Source organism: Giraffa tippelskirchi, chromosome 8, assembly GCF_054371585.1.
Source record: "Giraffa tippelskirchi isolate mGirTip1 chromosome 8, T2T-mGirTip1v1.2.pri, whole genome shotgun sequence".
In the NCBI taxonomy this organism is placed as follows: Eukaryota; Metazoa; Chordata; class Mammalia; order Artiodactyla; family Giraffidae; genus Giraffa; species Giraffa tippelskirchi.
The window spans coordinates 15,774,373-15,793,840 of NC_137282.1; the positions used below are offsets into that span (position 1 = coordinate 15,774,373).

General features: G+C 40.0%; 1 protein-coding gene across 10 annotated transcripts in view; it reads left to right on the forward strand.

The window, feature by feature from the left end:
* Window positions 1-19,468, forward strand: part of POFUT3 (protein O-fucosyltransferase 3) — a 259,490-nt gene that overhangs the window by 223,391 nt on the left and 16,631 nt on the right. For 4 of the 10 annotated variants that reach the window (XR_014063097.1, XR_014063096.1, XR_014063095.1 and 1 more), the window contains 4 exons: window positions 1,224-1,455; window positions 7,722-7,813; window positions 10,070-10,217; window positions 11,088-11,172. The exons of 1 other annotated variant lie outside the window; for it this stretch is intronic. The gene's annotated coding sequence lies outside the window, so the exon portion shown is untranslated. Of the gene's footprint in view, window positions 1-1,223; window positions 1,456-4,390; window positions 4,524-7,721; window positions 7,814-10,069; window positions 10,218-11,087; window positions 11,173-13,062; window positions 13,137-19,222; window positions 19,355-19,468 lie in introns of all 10 variants that reach the window. 5 more of the 10 variants (XR_014063098.1, XR_014063099.1, XR_014063103.1 and 2 more) reach the window with 5 other exon arrangements.

The window sequence follows — 19,468 nt, forward strand, 5'->3', positions numbered from 1 at the left end:
ATGCTTTATTGACTATTTCCAAAGCTGTTGACTGTGTGGATCACAATAAACTGTGGAAAATTCTGAAAGAGATGGGAATACCAGACCACCTGACCTGCCTCCTGAGAAATCTGTATGCAGGGCAAGAAGCAACAGTTAGAACTGGACATGGAACAACAGACTGTTTCCAAATTGGGAAAGGAGTACGTCAAGGCTGTACATTGTCACCCTGCTTATTTAACTGATATGCAGAGTAGATCATGTAAAATGCTGGGCTGCATGAAGCACAAGCTGGAATCAAGATTGATGGGAGAAATATCAATAACCTCAGATATGCGGATGACACCACCCTTATGGCAGAAAGTGAAGAACTAAAGAACCTCTTGATGAAAGTGAAAGAGGAGGGTGAAAAAGTTGGCTTAAAACTCAACATTCAGAAAACTAAAATCATGTCATCCAGTCCAGTCATTTCATGGCAAATAGATAGGGAAACAATGGAAACAGTGAGAGACTTTATTTTTTGGGGCTCCAAAATCACTGCAGATGGTGACTACAGCTATGAAATTAAAAGATGCTTACTCCTTGGAAGAAAAGCTGTGATCAACCTAGACAGCATATTAAAAAGCAGAGACATTACTTTGCCAACAAAGGTCCATCTAGTCAAAGCTATGGTTTTTCCAGTAGTCATGTATGGATGTGAGAGCTGGACTATAAAGAAAGCTGAGCTGAAGAATTGATGCTTTTGAACCGTGGTGTTGAAGAAGACTCTTGAGAGTCCCTTGGACTGCAAGGAGATCCAACCAGTCCATCCTAAAGGAAATCAGTCCTGAATATTGATTGGAAGGACTGATGCTGAAGCTGAAACTCCAATACTTTGTGCACCTGATGTGAAGAACTGACTCATTGGAAAAGACCTTGATGCTGGGAAAGACTGAAGGCGGGAGGAGGAGAGGTCGACAGAGGATAAGATGGTTGGATGGTATCACTGATTCAGTTGACATGAGTTTGAGTAAGCTCCAGGAGTTGGTGATGGACAGGGAGGCCCTGCGTGCTGCAGTCCACAGGGTGGCAAAGAGCCTGACAGGACTGAGTGACTGAACTGAACTAGTCTACTATATATGTTCTGTAATATATATATTACTAAATAGAATGTATATATAAGCAGAATGTCTTAGTGATACCCTCATATCAACATGTACATATCTACATTCTTTCTAACTGCTCAATACTATTCTTTTATATAGGTGTAATGGCTTCCCAGGTAGTGCGGTGGTAAAGAATCCTGCCAATGCAGGAGATGTAAGAGACACCGGTTTGATCCCTGGGTCAGGAAGATCCCCTGGAATAGGAAATGGCAACCCACCCCAGTATTCTTGCCAGAGAATTTCATGGACAGAGGGAGCTTGACGGGCTATAGTCCATGGGGTCGCAAAGAGTCGGACACAACTGAGCGACTCACCACCACCGCCACAATATGTAAGTACTAGGGATTATTCTTCTACATTAGAATGGCTCTTTCCTTGCACTCAAGTATTTTCCTCGTGGCTTGTGCTAATGGGTGTTCAGCTGAGGACTTGAGGAAAGCCTCTGTCTGTCCAGAAGCTTTCTAACAGAAAGTTAACTGTTTCCGAAATGCTCTCCTTTCTGATACTTGGCCACGTGAACTCCTTACCCTCCTCAGTCTCCCAGTTCCATCCCCTCAACTTGGGGAGAGTCTTACTTGATTCAGACTTATTCGAAACATTTCTGCAAAACAGCCAGTGAATTCTTTTCCTTAAGCCAGATTGCATAAGGATTTTTAGTACTTGCCTTGAAAGAGTCCCACCTGTTTGTTGAACTCAATGGAGCTATTTTTCATAACATGTTTTGATACATATGGTAAGAATTCCAGCAAAGCACAGAGGACCTCTGCAGGGGTCCATTAAAATAAAATATAGTTAAGGGGCTTTTTGGCTGTCTAATTCAAGAGTAATTATTGGGCTACTAGAGGGAGGAATAGACTAAATCACTTGATATCAGTTCAGTCCAGTCACACAATCGTGTCCGACTCTTTGTGACCCCAAGAACTGCAGCCCGCCACGCCTCTCTGTTCATCACCAACTCCTGGAGTTTACTCAAACTCATGTCCATAGAGTTGGTGATGCCATCCTACCATCTCATCCTCTGTCATCCCCTTCTCCTCCTGCCTTCAATCTTTCCCAGCAGCAGGGTCTTTTCTAGTGAGTCAGTTCTTCACATCAGGTGCACAAAGTATTGGAGTTTCAGCTTCAGCATCAGTCCTTCCAATCAATATTCAGGACTGATTTTCTTTAGGATGGACTGGTTGGATCTCCTTGCAGTCCAAGGGACTCTCAAGAGTCTTCTCCAACACTACAGTTCAAAAGCATCAATTCTTTGGCACTCAGCTTTCTTTATAGTTTTCCCCAAATATTATTCTCTCAAACTTTAAAATATTACACAAATGGTTTATTTCATCTTATTTTGAATATTATACATACTTAATATAAAATACATACATGTGCATGTACACATATGAATCATCATCACCATCATTAAAAATTATATATTAGAAATAAAGATCATTCAACATATTATGACCCAGTGATAGTACCCATCTCTGTTCCACAAGAGAATTCTTAATTTGCAAATAACCATGTTGTGCTTAGTTGCTCAGTCGTGTCCGACTCTTTGTGACCCCATGGACTGTAGTCCACCAGGCTTCTGTGTCTATGGGGATTCTCCAAGCAAGAATACTGAAGTGAGTTGCCATTCCTTCCTCCAGGGGATCTTCCCAACCCAGGGATCAAACCCAGGTCTCCCACATTGCAGGTGGATTCCTTACCAACTGAACCACCAGGATCAAAGTAGAGTGGATAGTCTCAAAAGCAGACAGCGTGACAGAGTAGAAAATGGGATGAGGAAGGAGACACTTAAACCAAACGGGAAAACACAATATTTTGGAGCAATTTTGCATAGTGCCAAGTAGCCTTACACTTATCCACTTCTCATAAACATATATTCTAATTTCATCATATTATGATTTTTGTTTCAAAAGGATATCATCAAAAATAGCTAACATATTCTTAGTAATGAAGGAATTGTGTTATAAATTTTATAGTGTGCCAAAAACTATTAAACTGAAAAGCAAATGTTAGTGTTATGGTTTGGATTAAGCTATCTAGAATATTCAATAAATCAGAATCGCTTATTGCCTGGTGATAGTATGTAAAGGGACTTTTATTATAGCTTAGTGGTAAATTTATTTGGGTTGTTAAGGCCCCTCTGAAGCGTAACTGGGGCTGGATGGATGACAAACTTGGAAAGATTACGAAGTTAAAAAGAAGAGGAGATAAAGCAGAAGAAATAAATCCTTAATCCTTTGTTCAGGAAATGTTTAGTCTTATTGTGTCCAATAAATCAGGGAAACACAATCAAAATGTCAAGATTCAATAAGCATCATCCTCTCTGTAATTCATTCTTATTTTTTCCCATTTTCTTTCTTAACAACAGTTTTCTTTTTTGTATTTCTAATTTTAACCAGACCAAGCCTCCTTGCCACTCTATGCATTTGAAGTCTCATTTATATTAGGGGATGACTGTAGGCCAAAAAGAAGTGACAGAATGAAAATGGTAAATAAGAAAGGAGGATAAAAAACAAGGAAGGAAGGAAAGAAAAAAGAAGAGAAGGAATGAAGGGTCAATTGAAAACAACAGCAGAAGTACAGCAAAATAAATGGACATCACCAATTCCCAAAGTTTGAGTTGCCCTTTAAAAGCAATTTTTTTGAAACCAGTAAGAGCACATGTTGCTCTCTTATAGATTCACAATGCACATTGGCAAATTAAGGACTCGGAGGAGGAATCAGTTTAACTTTGTTTAACTTGACATTTCCCAAGTATATGTTCATAGTATGCACATGATTCCTTGTGGAACAGCTGTTAATGCCATAGTAAGTTAAATCCCATGGAGCACACTTTAGGAAAAATTGAAGCTTACAATTTCAATTGCACATATTATTGAATTTCATTATCTTCCTCTTAAGCACAACCTTTCTTTTTTTACCAGCCTTATTGAGACATTGTTGACATGTAATATTGCATAAGTTAAAGGTGTACAATGTGTTGATTTGATACACTTATATGTTGTGAATCACCACGGTAGTGTTAGCTAACACCTCCATCATACAGCACAGTACTGTTTCTTTTTTGTGGTTACAACCTTTAAGATCTACTCTTTTATAACATAGTATAATTAACTGTAATTACCATGCTGAATGTTAGCTCCTCCAGAACTTATTCATCTTGTAATAGGAAGTTTGTATTTTTTGACAAATTTTCTGAAGTTTGGCTGGCTTATCTTTGCTATATTGATTGAATGTCATTATATGATGTTTGAAACCCTCTATTCCAGGTAATGCTATACATTAGCTATATATATGTCACAGACTTTCTGGGCCATAGTTCTTTGGTCTCTGAAGTCACATTTTGAATGAACAGAAGAGATGAAATGGGCTGAGAGGCTCCCAGGCTTCTATTTTAGAAAGGTAGGTAGAAGAATCATGGCTTCCAAAAGAGTTCCATGCCCTAATCCACATGGCAAAAGGGGCTTTACAGATATGATTAAGTGAAGGATCTAAAGATGGAGAGATTATTTTGGATTATCCAAGTGGCCTTAAACTGATCACTTGAGTTCTCAAAAGTAGAGAAATTTCCCTGGGGCAAGACAAGGGAGAGATGGTAGCATCAGAAGGACCATTGTGAACTGAGAAGATGGGGGAAGGGACCATGAGCCTTGGAAAGTGGCAGCCTCTGGAAGTGAGAAAAGGCCTCTAGAAATGAATACAGCTCTGTTGATGTTTCAGTTTTATCCCAGTAAGACCTGTGTCGGACTTCTGACTTACAGAATTATAAGATAATATATTTGTAAAGTGTAAGTCCCTTGAAAAGGCATACATGAGGTGGAAGCAACAGGAGAAAGTCTTTTACAACTTTATCCCAATCAGAAGCGGAACACATGTAGAATAATATATGTTGTGTTAACATTAAATCATCGGAGAAGGCAATGGCAACCCACTGCAGTACTCTTACCTAGAAAATCCCATGGACAGAGGAGCCCAGTAGGCTGCAGTGCATGGGGTTGCGAAGAGTCGGACATGGCTGAAGCGACTTAGCAGCAGCAGCAACATTAAATCATAGTAATTAAAAAATATTTGGGTAGATGATAAGACCTGGCTTAGATGGTAAAGAATCTGCATGCAATGCAGGAGTCGGGAAGATCCCCCGGAGAAGGGAATAGCTACCCACTCCAGTATTCTTGCCTGGAGAATCCTATGGGCAGAGAAGCCTGGTGGGCTACAATCCATGGTGTTGCAAAGAATAGGACACGGCTGAGCGACTTTCCCTCACTCACTCGTTCACAAGACCTAAAACACAGTTGACTTTTATCACACATGAATTTAAAACAATTTGTATATAACAGAATGAAGAACTCTTCCATTTAAGAGTTTTAAAGGAAAGCAATTCCTTATTCATCTAAATGTGTCTGTTATGGCAACAGGAATTTTAAATCTGTGAGGGACTGATATTAAGTGACAGGTTCTCGGGGTCAACTCTGTAAATGTAAGACATTACTTGATGGAAATATAGGATTCTCATCACTCAGTCATGTAATTCAGTGAGATATCTTTATTCTAACCTGCACTTCTTTTTAGAAAACTTGAATCATGAATAAAAATATTGGCAAGAGATTGTGATTTGTTAAACTTATGAGACAATTGTTTTGGAGATGAACATTGTGTATATTAAATCTATCGATTGGAGATCTGATTTTATAGCAAGTATGTTTTGATTGAAAAATGAGAAAAAATCTTTCTCTATGCTTTCTTTCAGCACACACTGTCTAAAATTTTTTTCTTTTAGAGATGCTATATAAAAAGGGTTTATCACTACTAGAAATAAGAGTTACTAGTTATCCAGAATTTGTTCAGTGTCTTTTGAGTCAAAAGTGAGTTCCCCCTGTACCTTGAAGGAGAAAAGTCATTTTCCAGTTTGGGTCACTCTTACTAATGTGATTCTTAGCAACCTAAATGGAAGAATTCTTTCGTATAGATGCATAGTAATCTATTCAGAAAACATAAAAGCAGTAAAGAATATACGCCCCACATTTAAACTTAGGGAAGTCCAGTGACATCCAAAAGATGCTTTGGCTATGTGTATACTGAGAAGGGGGGCTTCTCTGGTGGGTCAGACGGTAAGGAATCTGCCTGCAATGCAGAAGACACAGGTTCCATTCCTAGGTCAGAAGATCTGCTGGAGAAGGGAATGGCAACCCACTCCAGTATTCTTGCTTGGAGAATTCCACGGACAGAGGAGCCAGGGAGGCTACAGTCCATGGAGTCTCAGAGAGTACTGAGAAAGATAGAGGGATGCCCAAGGGCGGGACAGGTATCATTGTCAATGTCTTCCCTGCAGTTGTGGGCAGAATATGTCTGGGAGTCATAATACTAAGCTATATTTAGAATAATCTGGAATCTTCCAACTGGATGAATTTTTGTTCAAATAAACCAGATTTGGATGTTATTAGTTATGATGCCAATTGAATCTTGGTTTGCCTCAGTCTTTACGGATATTACTAATTGCATTTCACTGCCGTCCCTTTGTGCCTATGTGTGTGATGTTGGAGTAACATCGGATGGTAGGGTTTGTGGAGCAACCAGACAGCCACACCAGAAGCAGCAGATTGTCCTCCTACTCTTTCTCCTGGGCTTAGTTTTAATTTTTTAGGAGTTTGCCTGTGCCAAAGAGCCAGATCTCTAATAACTGGATGAAGAATGACATTTGAATTAGTAAGACATGTAAGAGCCTAGACAATGAGAAAGGAAAGGCTTAAACTCTCAGTCGTTGAATTCGCTATAAAACAAATTCCTAGGAATTTAATGGACACAATTTCTGTGGGCCTCACATTTGGAAACAATGAGGTGGAAAATATGAAATAACGTGTAACAGTATTGCAACACAGAGAATCAGATCTAGAAGAGTTTATTTTGGGCAGGGAATGTTTTCCCATCTTAGGTTCCTGTTTAGACTTATGACCACTAGCTGGCATGCGAATTCTAGTTAAACTTGGAGACTGTTTATTTTTGCCATTTTTGTCTGGGACTTTCCTCAGTTTTTTAAGATTGTCAATAAAAAGGTGGACTGATAGCTGGGCATGATTTTCGTTCCATGATCAATTAAGGCTTCACAGAAATATAAAAAATTGAGTGTAAATTAAAGGAGACAATCTGAGACCTGCCATTCTTGATTTTTCCAGGTTTTCAGGTTCTCATTTAGAATTCACAGGAGTACTTTTCTATGACAGGCATACCCATAAGCAAACATTTTTAAAAGGGATAATCAGAACCCCCTGAATTGTCTGTGGTTCAGGAATCTTCACTGGCCTGTCAAATTGGCAGAAGTCTCCTCCAAGGACCTCAGAATTTATCCCAGCTGGCACTGCTGATTTGACCAGATTATGTTTCAGCCAGTCATTGGCTGGGCCTCGTAAAGGCCTGTTTTCATAGTTAACTGTCAGCACTGGGCTCTTCCCAATTAAAATCAGACTAATGCCACTTCCAGCAGCTTGGCAACCTACCCCTTGAGTTTACCATCTGTCGCTTCTGCTGTTTTTAACAGATAAACCCCCACATCTCAGGCTTAACCCAATAAAAAGTGTTGTTTCTTGCCCATGTCATCCTAAACAGGTGTTCTAATTGGCAGGCAGCATCTCCCCAGCAGTGATGCTTCATGAATCGGCAACATGTGGTTTCCAAGTTGGCTGTCCTTGCTGGAAGGGGTAAGAGAATGAAGGATTCATGGCGGAGATTTTTTATGGGTCAACGTTTTTATGGAAACTGGTGTGCCTCCCCTCTACTCATGTACCATTGACCCCAACTCTGTTGCACTTAGATAGCCAGATCTAACTGCAACAGAGGCTAAGAAATACAGTCTAATTTTGAGCCCAAGAAGAGGAGAAATTGGGTTTGATGAATAGCTGTCTTTAACACACCTACGCTTGTACAATTATTTTAATAGTATTTAAATTTTTAAAATTGCTTTTTACCTACTTGTGATTTCTCACATGTGAATTTTAAAAATTATTCCAATTTGTCTTGGAAATATCTATTATTTTATAATTTTGCTGTACTTTTTCCAATATATGCATATAGTATATATACATATAAAATATGTGTGTGTGTATGTGTACAATTCAAGGTTGCATAGTTACATAGGCCAGATCCAGAACTTGAGACCAGGATGTATAACTTTGAGTGCACTGAATGGTTTCATTTTATTATATTTCAATCTCAAATATATAGAGAAGATGATAAAAAGGTCCATGAATCAATACTTTTGATTGATATAATCTCTAATTTAAATTCCACACTGAGTAGTAAATATTTAGAAAACTATCTTAACTTTTAGAGCCTCAAGGGCATCTAATATTGGGATCTTTTTTGTAATTTCCTTTGCTACTCCTTCCATTTTTTTCTTTTAGTATTAATAATTTCTTAATCAGATTGTCTCAGAGATTTATCATAATCACTCTGGAAATTGAGGAGTTAGAAGGAGGCATAGATAGATGAATAGATATGGTAGAAGGCTGAGCTTTCTAAAAATTACGAAATTACAGAGGCCAAACTCACATCATTTTCCCCCATATCCAATAAAGGATAGCCAACGGGAGAACAAGAGAAAAAAAAAATGGCACCTTTCAGTACATGAAATGGTCTGGAGCTTGAATCAGAAATCTGACTACAGGGACTTCCCTGGCTGTCCAGTGGTTAAGACATTGCGCTTCCAATGCAGGGGGCACCAGTTTGATCCCTAGTCAGGGAACTAAGATCCCTTATGCCGCCTGGGGTGGGCAAAACTAAATGAATAAGAAAAAGAAAAGGAAATCTGACTACAAATGCAGCAAGAGAGGCGGGCTGATCTAGGGGGTATGACAAGCTTTGAACCACAATGATGACACCAGTATCTCTGTGTTATGCCCAAGGCAGAGAGCTGCTTCTCATGATCGCTGCCAACAAGGAGTCTAGGAGAGTAGAAAACCCAAGTGTGTTGTTTATAAAGAAACAAACTAAAATTCAGATTAACTCAGAAAGGAATCAGCTAGCTAGTGAAGAATGCTAAAAAGCTAGAACCACCTGGTGTAGGATAAACTACCCTAAGAGGGGCCATCAACATTACAAATAGCAAATGAACATGTCTTCCCAGGGAAGGATGAAGGGAGGTGTTTTCTTGTGGCCTGATAAGGTGAGTAATATGGAAGGATTGTTTCCAGGCAGCTGCTGCCCATTAGATGAAGGTGGTGAGAGACTCCACTGAGAGAGCCTTTCAGACAAAGTTATGTGAAAGTATGCACACACCAGAAATGCTATTGAAGATTTTAGATTGATCATACTCCAAGTTCTGTTGTGGCTAGAATGTTTTCTGGGCAAAGGGAAGAAGGCCAGGGTTGGATTGTCCATATGTCTTAAACACTTAATGAAAAATAATATTATATTAATTCCTTTATATCCTCCGTGATTTATCCGAGAGACTAAATATGATTCAGATTGTCTTCATGGGACTCTACTGATTGTAGTAGACATTTCTTGGCCTTCTTTTTGTATTTCAATTCCCTAAATTTTTTTTAAATTTCAACTTTAAACTCATCGAAGGTAGAACCAACATTTGATGGTGTACTATTTCCCAGACCTTATCTCAATGCTTGATGTCTTGAAATCCTCCATAGAGTCCTGCAAAGGAAATAATTGTAATAACCACATTTCACAAATGAGGAGACTGCTTTGCTTAAGGATACAGTAAACGGCAAAATCGGAAAATTTATCATCTTTCTCAATGCAAAGGTCATGCTGTTTCTCCTAGAAGAGGTGCAAGGATCCCTGACATTGGGTTTGAACTTGACTGAGTTTTTGGCTCTTTTTCTTACAGTTAACATAGTAGCTTCTTCAACTTTCCTCTACTTTATGCTCCTGGAGGCAACATTGTGGCCCTAGTCACTGTGTTTCTTATAATCTTGAACAAGTTGCTTCTCTTTGTCCAGTGGTAAAATGATGAGATTGGATGAGCGGAAATCACAGATCTCACCAACTGTGACAAATCTCCAGTCCAAGGACCAGGATGTGCTTTCTCTCAACCATACTCCTTAATGTGATATCTGTGAAGAATCTAGGAGCATTTTCCATTGCCAGGTACTGGCTCCTTTCACTTCTTCCCTCATTGTGGGTGACTCTTTTTAAAATTGTGGTATAGTTGCTTTACAATGTTGTGTTAGTTTCTACTGTACAACATGAATCAGCCATGTGTGTGTGAGCGTTAGTCGCTCAGTCGTGTCTGACTCTTTGAGACTCCATGGACTGTAGCCCAGCCAGGCTTCTGTGCCCATGGAATTGTCCAGGCAAGAATACTGGAGTGGATGGCCATTTCCTTCTCCAGAATCAGCCGTACGTATACATACATCCCCTGCCTCTTGTACCTCCTTCCAACCCTCCCATCCCACCCCTCTGGGTCATCACAGAGCACTGAGCTGAGCTCCCTGTGCTATACAGCAGGTTCCCACTAGCTATCTATTTTACACATGGTAGTGCGTAGATCATTCCCAATCTCCCACTTCATTCCACCTCCCAATGTGTCCACACTTCCATTCTCTATGCCTGTGTCTCTATTCCTGCCCTGAAAATAGGTTCATCTGTACCGTTTTTCTAGATTCCGCATATATGTGTTAATATATGATATTTGTTTTTCTCCATCTGACTTACTTCACTGTATGTGACAGACTCTAGGTCCATCCACGTCTCTACAAATGACTCAATATTGTTCCTTTTTTATGGTTGAGTAACACTCCTTTTTAAAAAGGCGAAAGTGGGAAAACTTTCCTATATGAATCCACACTCAGAAAGGCTGGTGTGACAGTGAACATCAATTTCCTATTCATCAAGATGAATTCAAGCCCTGCCATCTGTCATTTCACCCATCTGCAACAAACATTAGGCAAATAGCTGTCACACTTGGAAGATTCCTCCATTTTTCCAGGAAATTGAAAGTGTTTGCTTCCTTTGTAGACGGGCAGCTGACTGAAAGTGCTTATCAAAAGACTACTGCTGAGAGTGAGGATATCTAACCATTTCGGGAAACCTGGTTGCATAGGTAAACTTACATCTCACTTTATCCCTATTGACTGAGTCAGTGTTTCTATGATACTTGTATCATCCCAGGAGCAAATTATAGGAAAGCATGGCAATGTCATTTACCCACTTCATGGAAGCAATTCACAAAACAAAATAAAACAAAAACTATTTCTTTTTCAACGGTGCTTGTGAACTTACTTTGGCAGCTAAAGCACATCTTTCCTTTTGTATAAAATCCCTATAACCCTCACGTGGAGTGATCTATTTGCTCTGTCATTTATTCAATATCATTAAATATCTGTTTAACCCATCAAAGGGGTTCATTACTTCTTCAATAAAACATTTCCTTACCAATAAAATGGCCCTAAATAATATGAGCTTATAGTCATTACATGAAATAATTAAGGAAATGCATGAAAGTGCATCCTTTCTCTGTGAAAGGTACTTGTCAGTCATCGTATAGAATTTAAAAAAAGATGATTTCACAAAGAAATAGATCAAGTCCTCAAGAAGTTGTAGTCCAATTAAAAAAAATAATGCATGTTCATAAATTACCCAAAGTTAAAAAAAGAAAGTGGCAGGTTTGGAAGACAAATTACAGGAAAAATGCCACAGGAATTTGGAGAACAAAGGATACTTCTAGGTAATACTTCTAGGATTATGATACAGTATTTTGCAGCAGGCAGTTGAATTCAGCTTTTAAGGATGAATAGGATTTGGACACATACAAATGGAGGAGAGGGACTTCCCTGATGGTCCAGTGGTTAAGACCCCATGCTTCCAATGCAAGGGGCATAGGTTCGATCCCTGGTAAGGGAACTAAGATCCCAGAGGCTGTGTGAAGGTTGGGAATGTAAGTATGACTAGATAGAAGATGAGTCTGAGGGCTTTTATTCTGTAGACCAGGATTTAGGCTAATAGTGAGAATAGAGAGGTTATGGGATGGAGTGGATGTGTAGTGAAAGAGGACAGAAAATTCAATGAGGGACATGTTGGATTTGAGAAGTACCAAGAGCCTTCTTGTTGGGCTGCTAGGGAGGACTGAGAACTGGGACACTGGAGGAGAGGTACCCAGTGTGCAACCTTTACTGCAAGCAACATCCGATATGATTCAGTAGAACAGAACCACCTCCTCAGACTTTTGCAAACAAAGAGCCTCAGCAGTTCCATCATTTACCTCAGTTCCTAGCCACTGAAGGAAGTAGAGGTGACACAGAAGTGAGAGTGAGTTTATTCAAATTTTAAAGTGAAATTTGAAAAAGATCTACTGAAGGTGTTGAGGACTAAGAGGTACTATGACAAATGGAAAAGTGAAGGTGTTAGTCACACAATTGTGTCTGACTCTTTGCAACCCCATTAACTGTAGTCCGCCAGGCTCCTCTGTCCATGGACTTCTCCAGGCAAGAATTCGGGAGTGGGTAGCCATTCTTTTCTCCAGGGGATCTTCCTGAACCCAGGTCTCTTGCATTGCAGGCGGATTCTTTACCATCTGAGCCACCAGGGAAGCCCCAAGATTTTTGGATTCAGTTTATAGTGTATTCATGATGGTCTGGGGTGAAGGAAACTTAATGAGCCCTCAAAACAATTAAGTGAAATAAGTTATCAATAAGGACAAGAAATAGAGAAAATAGTACACCTTAACTGTACAAGTCCCAAGAATAACTGCAAGATTAAAAAATTGACTGATGTGTGAATGGCAGTAAAATCCAAAGGAAAAACAAAGTGCTAACAAGTTGCTAGTTTTTATATTTTAATGTGATAAGTTGCCATTCACATCAAAGGGTTTTCTGATTTGAGGATCAAAAAGAGATTTCTGGCAGCAAAAATGACTGAAATAGAAAATTCAAGGTAAGCAGTGAAAACCCTATTACCATGTCAGGGAACCTTATCTGTAATTTATTTTCTGCAGCTTGATTTTGTTGATGGAGACTGGTTACAAAGATTAGGAGCCATGGAGATAAGAGAAACTGATAGACAGAAAAGGTAACTTGAAAATAGCAAAGGATATAGCCAACATGGCAGAATAATATCTTAAAACCCTATCATGCTGAAAATATCAAATAAAAGACTCCCTACCATAAAACCTCAGAAAATACCTCTGTGAAGTAATATAGGGAGAATATTATTGGAAGGACTGACTTTCTTCATGGGTTTTGGACACATCTATTGTGTGTGTTAGTCGCTCAGTCATATCCAACTCTGCAAACCCATGAACTGTAGCCCACCAGGCTCCTCTGTCCATGGGATTCTCCAGGCAAGAATACTGGAATGGGTTGCCATTCCCTTCTCCAGGGTCTCCTGCATTGCAGGCAGATTTTTTACCATCTGAACTATTTAGTAATATAATACAAATCAGATATCTCTGCCATTATTTCTTATAACTTTGTGTCTAACAGGAGGACTTCCTGAAAAATGTGAGGGCTTAAGCAATACACTTAACAGTGAATACTCCAGAAAGTCAGAAAATAATTTGTTTCTCACTATTTAGGGTCTGAAATCAGGAGACCTGGCTGACACTGACCCTTGAGTTGATCCTGTAAGTAAATAAAAAGTAGGAACCAAGGCTAGAAAAATCTGCAGAGGCTTTGAAATCCAGGTTTAAAATGTTTGACTTATTAAAAAAAAGAAGTAATAGGCCCCAAATAGAGTCACTTGTGCTTAGCCCCACGACAGCAAAGCAAAGCTTAATACTTAATCTAACTGCAGTTTCAGCCTCTTTCAGCCTTGAAATTTTAAATCAGTCACCCTGGAATTTCCTGATCAACCCTAGTGAAGTCGTCTTCAGGTGAAAGGCCCCCACCCTTCCCTCAGAGGAAGGTGACCTCGCCAGAAATAATCTTTTCTTTTGTTTTTGATTTCCTTGTCTCATCCCTTTTGCCTTTAAAAACCTTCCATTTTAACATCTCCTCAGAGTGTCTTTCTGGGGCTTCCCTGGTGGCTCAGTGGTAAAGAATCTGCCTGCAATGCAGGAGACGTGGGTTTGATCCCTGGGTGGGAGAGATCCCCTCGAGAAGGAAATGGCAACCCACTCCAGTATTCTTGCCTGGAGAATCCCATGGACAGAGGGCTGCAGTCCATAGGGTCTCAAAGAGTTGGACACAACTTAGGGACTAAACCATCACCACCACAGAGTGCCTTTCTGTTAATAGCTGTGCTGGGATGCCGACCAATTCATGAATTGATGGATAAAGTGATTGGATCTTCAAATTTTACTTAGATGAAATTTGTTTTTTTCACAGATTACATCCTTCTGGAAAAAAAAGGGGGGGGTGTACTTATGTGAGGTTTGGCGAGGAGGGTGGTAGGCAGTAATATGACCAACTCTGTATTTTATACAAAATTGTCTGTCAAGTGTCAAATAAGCTGGAATAAAGAGAGAGTTGGGCCAGGAAGAATCAGAGAGCATGGTCCAAGAACTATTTCTCAAGTGGAATAACGTGGTTAGAGGAAAAAAGATTACTGTTATATCTTTTAAAACACAATCTTTAAGAGTTTGTTTAGTGAACATGAAAGTATTTTTTATTCTTTGCATAAGATTTTGCTCTAAGTGTTAAAGAATAATGACTGAGTGCTGTATTCTAGGTTGACAGTTATTGCCTTGCAACATGTGGAAGATACTACTCTATTGCTTTCTGGACTTTGTTGTTGATGAGATGTTATTAATACTATCAATCTATGAATACTTTTCTTTGCTAACTTTAATAATTTTCTCTTTATTCTTTATCTTCATTATGTGGCCAAGGTGTGGACTTATTTTCATTGTATTTTTAACAGATAATTCTAGTAATACAGTTTTGATCTAAAAATTTATTTTTTAACCAGTCCTCTATAATATTCCTAGCAATTAATTCTTCAAAGGTAGCCTACCAACATTTCTTCCTTTCTCTGTATCTGTAATTTTTATTGAACGTTAGATATTAGGCTTGTCAATCTTTCATGTGTCTTAACTTCTCTTCAATATTTTTTTCTTTTATTTTCTAGACTGCATTCTGGGTAAGCCTCTTAGTACCATTTTCAAAATTCACTAATTAGCTCTTTTAATTCGAATCCAAGCAGAATGTATCCCAGCCTTGCAGTTTTAAAACTTGGGTTATTGATGTAAGTTTGATGTTCAACTTGTCTGATTGATTCTTGAAATCAATTGATTCACATGATTTTGTTTTATTTCTGTTTCAGTCAGTTCAGTTGCTCAGTTGTGTCCAACTCTTTGCGACCCCATGGACTGCAGCACACAAGGCCTCTCTATCCGTCACCAACTCCTGGAGTTTACTCAAACTCATGTCCATCGAGTCACTTCACCCTGTAGTCCCCTTCTCCTCCCGCCTTCAATCTTTCCCAGCATCAAGGTCTTTTCTAGTCGACTCAGTGGCCAAAGTATTGGAGTTTCAGCTTTAGCATCAGTCCTTCCAATGAATATTCAGGACTGATTTCCTTTAGGATGGACTGGTTTGATCTCCTTGCAGTCCAAGGGACTCTCAAGAGTCTTCTCCAACACCACAGTTCAAAAGCAGCAATTCTTCAGCTCAGCTTTCTTTCTAGTCCAACTCTCACATCTGTGCATGACTACTGGAAAAGCCATAGCCTTAACTAGACGGACCTTTGTTGGCAAAGTAATGTCTCTGCTTTTTAATATGCTGTCTAGGTTGGTCACAGCTTTTCTTCCAAGGAGCAAGTGTCTTTTAATTTCATGGCTGCAGTCACCATCTGCAGGGATTTTGGAGCCCAAAATAATAAAGTCTGTCACTGTTTCCATTGTTTCCCCATCTATTTGCCATGAAGTGATGGCACCAAATGCCATGATCTTAGTTTCCTGAATGTTGAGTTTTAAGCCAACTTTTTCACTCTCCTCGTTCACTTTCATCAAGAGGTTCTTTAGTTCTTCAATTTCTCCATAAGGGTGGTGTCATCTGCATATATGAGATTGTTGATATTTCTCCAGAAAATCTTGATTCCAACTTGTGCTTCATCCAGCCTGGCATTTCACATGATGTACTCTGCATATAAATTAAATAAGCAGGATGACAATATACAGCCTTGACATACTTCTTTCCTGATAATGGAACCAGTCTGTTCCAGGTCTAGTTCTAACTATTACTTCTTGCCCTGCATACAGATTTCTCAAGAGGCAGGTCAGGTGGTCTGGTATTCCCATCTCTTGAAGAATTTTCCACAGTTTGTTGTGATCCACACAGTCAAAGGCTTTGGAATAGTCAATAAAGCAGAAGTATACGTTTTTCTGGACCTCTCTTGCTTTTTCATGGCTGCAATCACCATCAGCAGTGATTTTGGAGCCCCCAAAAATAAAGTCTGACACTGTTTCCACTGTTTCCCCATCTATTTCCCATGAAGTGATGGGACCAGATGCCATGATCTTAGTTTTCTGAACGTTGAGCTTTAAGCCAACTTTTTCACTTTCCTCTTTCACCTTCATCAAGAGGCTCTTTAGTTCTTCTTCACTTTCTGCCATAAGGGTGGTGTCATCCGCATATCTGAGGTTATTGATATTTCTCCCAGCAATCTTGATTCCAGCTTGTGTTTCTTCCAGCCCAGCGTTTCTCATGATGTACTCTGCATATAAGTTAAATAAGCAGGGTGACAATATACAGCCTTGATGTACTCCTTTTCCTATTTGGAACCAGTCTGTTGTTCCATGTCCAGTTCTAACTGTTGCTTCCTGACCTGCATACAGGTTTCTCAAGAGACAGGTCAGATGGTCTGGTATTCCCATCTCTTTCAGAATTTTCCACAGTTTATTGTGATCCACACAGTCAAAGGATTTGGCATAGTCAATAAAGCAGAAATAGATGTTTTTCTGGAACTCTCTTGCTTTTTCGATGATCCAGCAGATATTGGCAATTTGATCTCTGGTTCCTCTGCCTTTTCTAAAACCAGCTTGAACATCTGGAAGTTCACGGTTCACGTATTGCTGAAGCCTGGCTTGGAGAATTTTGAGTATTACTTTGCTAGCGTGTGAGATGAGTGCAACTGTGCGGTAGTTTGAGCATTCTTTGGCATTGCCTTTCTTTGGGATTGGAACGAAGACTGACCTCTTCCATTCCTGTGGGCACTGCTGAGTTTTCCAAATTTGCTGGCATATCGAGTGCAGCACTTTCACATCATCACCTTTGAGGATTTGAAATAGCTCAACTGGAATTCCATCACCTGCACTAGCTTTGTTCGTAGTGATGCTTTCTAAGGCCCACTTGACTTCACATTCCAGGATGTCTGGCTCTAGGTGAGTGATCACACCATCGTGATTATGTGGGTTGTGAAGATCTTTTTTGTACAGTTTTTCTGTGTATTCTTGCCACCTCTTCTTAATATCTTCTGCTTCCGTTAGGTCCATACCATTTCTGTCCTTTATCGAGCCTATCTTTGCATGAAATGTTACTTTAGTATCTCTAATTTTCTTGAAGAGATCTCTAGCCTTTCCCAATCTGTTGTTTTCCTCTATTTCTTTGCACTGATTGCTGAGGAATGCTTTCTTATCTCTCCTTGCTATTCTTTGGAACTCTGCATTCAGATGGGAATATCTTTCCTTTTCTCCTTTGCTTTTCGCTTCTCTTCTCTTCCCAGCTATCTGTAAGCCATGAAATTAAAAGACGCTTACTCCTTGGAAGGAAGGTTATGGCCAACCTAGATAGCATATTTAAAAGCAGAGACATTACTTTGCCAACAAAAGTACGTCTAGTCAAGGCTATGGTTTTTCCAGTGGTCATGTATGGATGTGAGAGTTGGACGGTGAAGAAAGCTGAGCGCCGAAGAATTGATGCTTTTGAACTGTGGTGTTGGAGAAGACTCTTGAGAGTCCCTTGGACTGCAAGGAGATCCAATCAATCCATCCTAAAAGAGATCAATCCTGGGTGTTCATTGGAAGGTCTGATGTTGAAGCTGAAACTCCAATACTTTGGCCACCTCATGCGAAGAGTTGACTCATTGGAAAAGACCCTAATGCTGGGTAGGATTGGGGGCGGGAGAAGGGGACGACAGAGGATGAGATGGTTGGATGGCATAACCGACTCGATGAACATGGGTTTGGGTGGACTCCGGGAGTTGGTGATGGACAGAGAGGCCTGGCGTGCTGCAATTCATGGGGTCGCAAAGAGTCGGACACGGCTGAGCAACTGAACTGAACTGAACTGAACTTGCTTTTTTGATGATCCAGTGGATGTTGGCAATTTGATCTCTGGTTCTTCTGCCTTTTCTAAATCCAGCTTGAACATCTGGAAGTTCAGGGTTCACGTACTGTTGAAGCCTGGCTTGGAGAATTTTGAGCATTGCTTTACTAGTGTGTGAGATGAGTGCAATTGTGAGGTAGTTTGAACATTCTTTGGCATTGCCTTTCTTTGGGATTGGAATGAAAACTGACCTTTTCCAGTCCTGTGGCCACTGCTGACTTTTCCATATTTGCTGGCATATTGAGTGCAGCACTTTCACAAGCATCATCTTTTAGGATTTGAAATAGCTCAACTGGAATTCCATCACCTCCACTAGCTTTGTTCGTAGTGATGCTTCCTAAGGCCCACTTGACTTCCCATTCCAGGATGTCTGGCTCTAGGTGAGCGATCATACCATCGTGGTTATCTGGGTCGTGAAGATCTTTTTTTTTATAGTTTTTCTGTGTATTCTTGCCACCTCTTTTTCATATCTTCTGCTTCTGTTAGGTCCATACAATTTCTGTCCTTTATTGTGAAGGTACAGGTCAGCAGTGGCCTGCTGCAGGGGCAGGGGCTCTGGGTGCCGCAGACCTGGGTATGGCATAAGCCCTCATGGAGGAGGTCACCATTAACCCCACCATAGAGCCACCAGAACTTATTTCTGTTTATGTTGTTTCAAAACTTTGTTCTTTGCAAGATGGCAGTCATGTCTTGGTTTATTTCCTTAAGCATAATTTATTTTAAAGTCTTTATCAGACTGTTCAATGAAATGAATTTCATATTGAGTGTTTTGATTATTGATTGCACGGGCTTCCTTTCTTTTTTAAAAAAATATTTATTTATTTTCTGGGGTCTGTGCCTGGTTTTTGTTGCCGTGCATGGGCTCCTCATTGTGGTGACCCCTTGTTGCAGGTGCACAGGCCTCAGTAGTTGTGGCTCATGATCTCAGCTGCTATGAGGCACGTTGGATCTTCCTGGACCAGGGATCGAACTCATGTCTGCTGCACCAGCTGCCAGATTCCCAACCACTGAACCACCAGGGAAGTCCCTCAATGGCTTTTTAAACATTAGAATTCTTCAAGTGGTTGTAATATTGCCCTGCAGACCTCTGTTTCCCTCTCTCTGTCACAGACACAAAGACACAAACACACACCCACA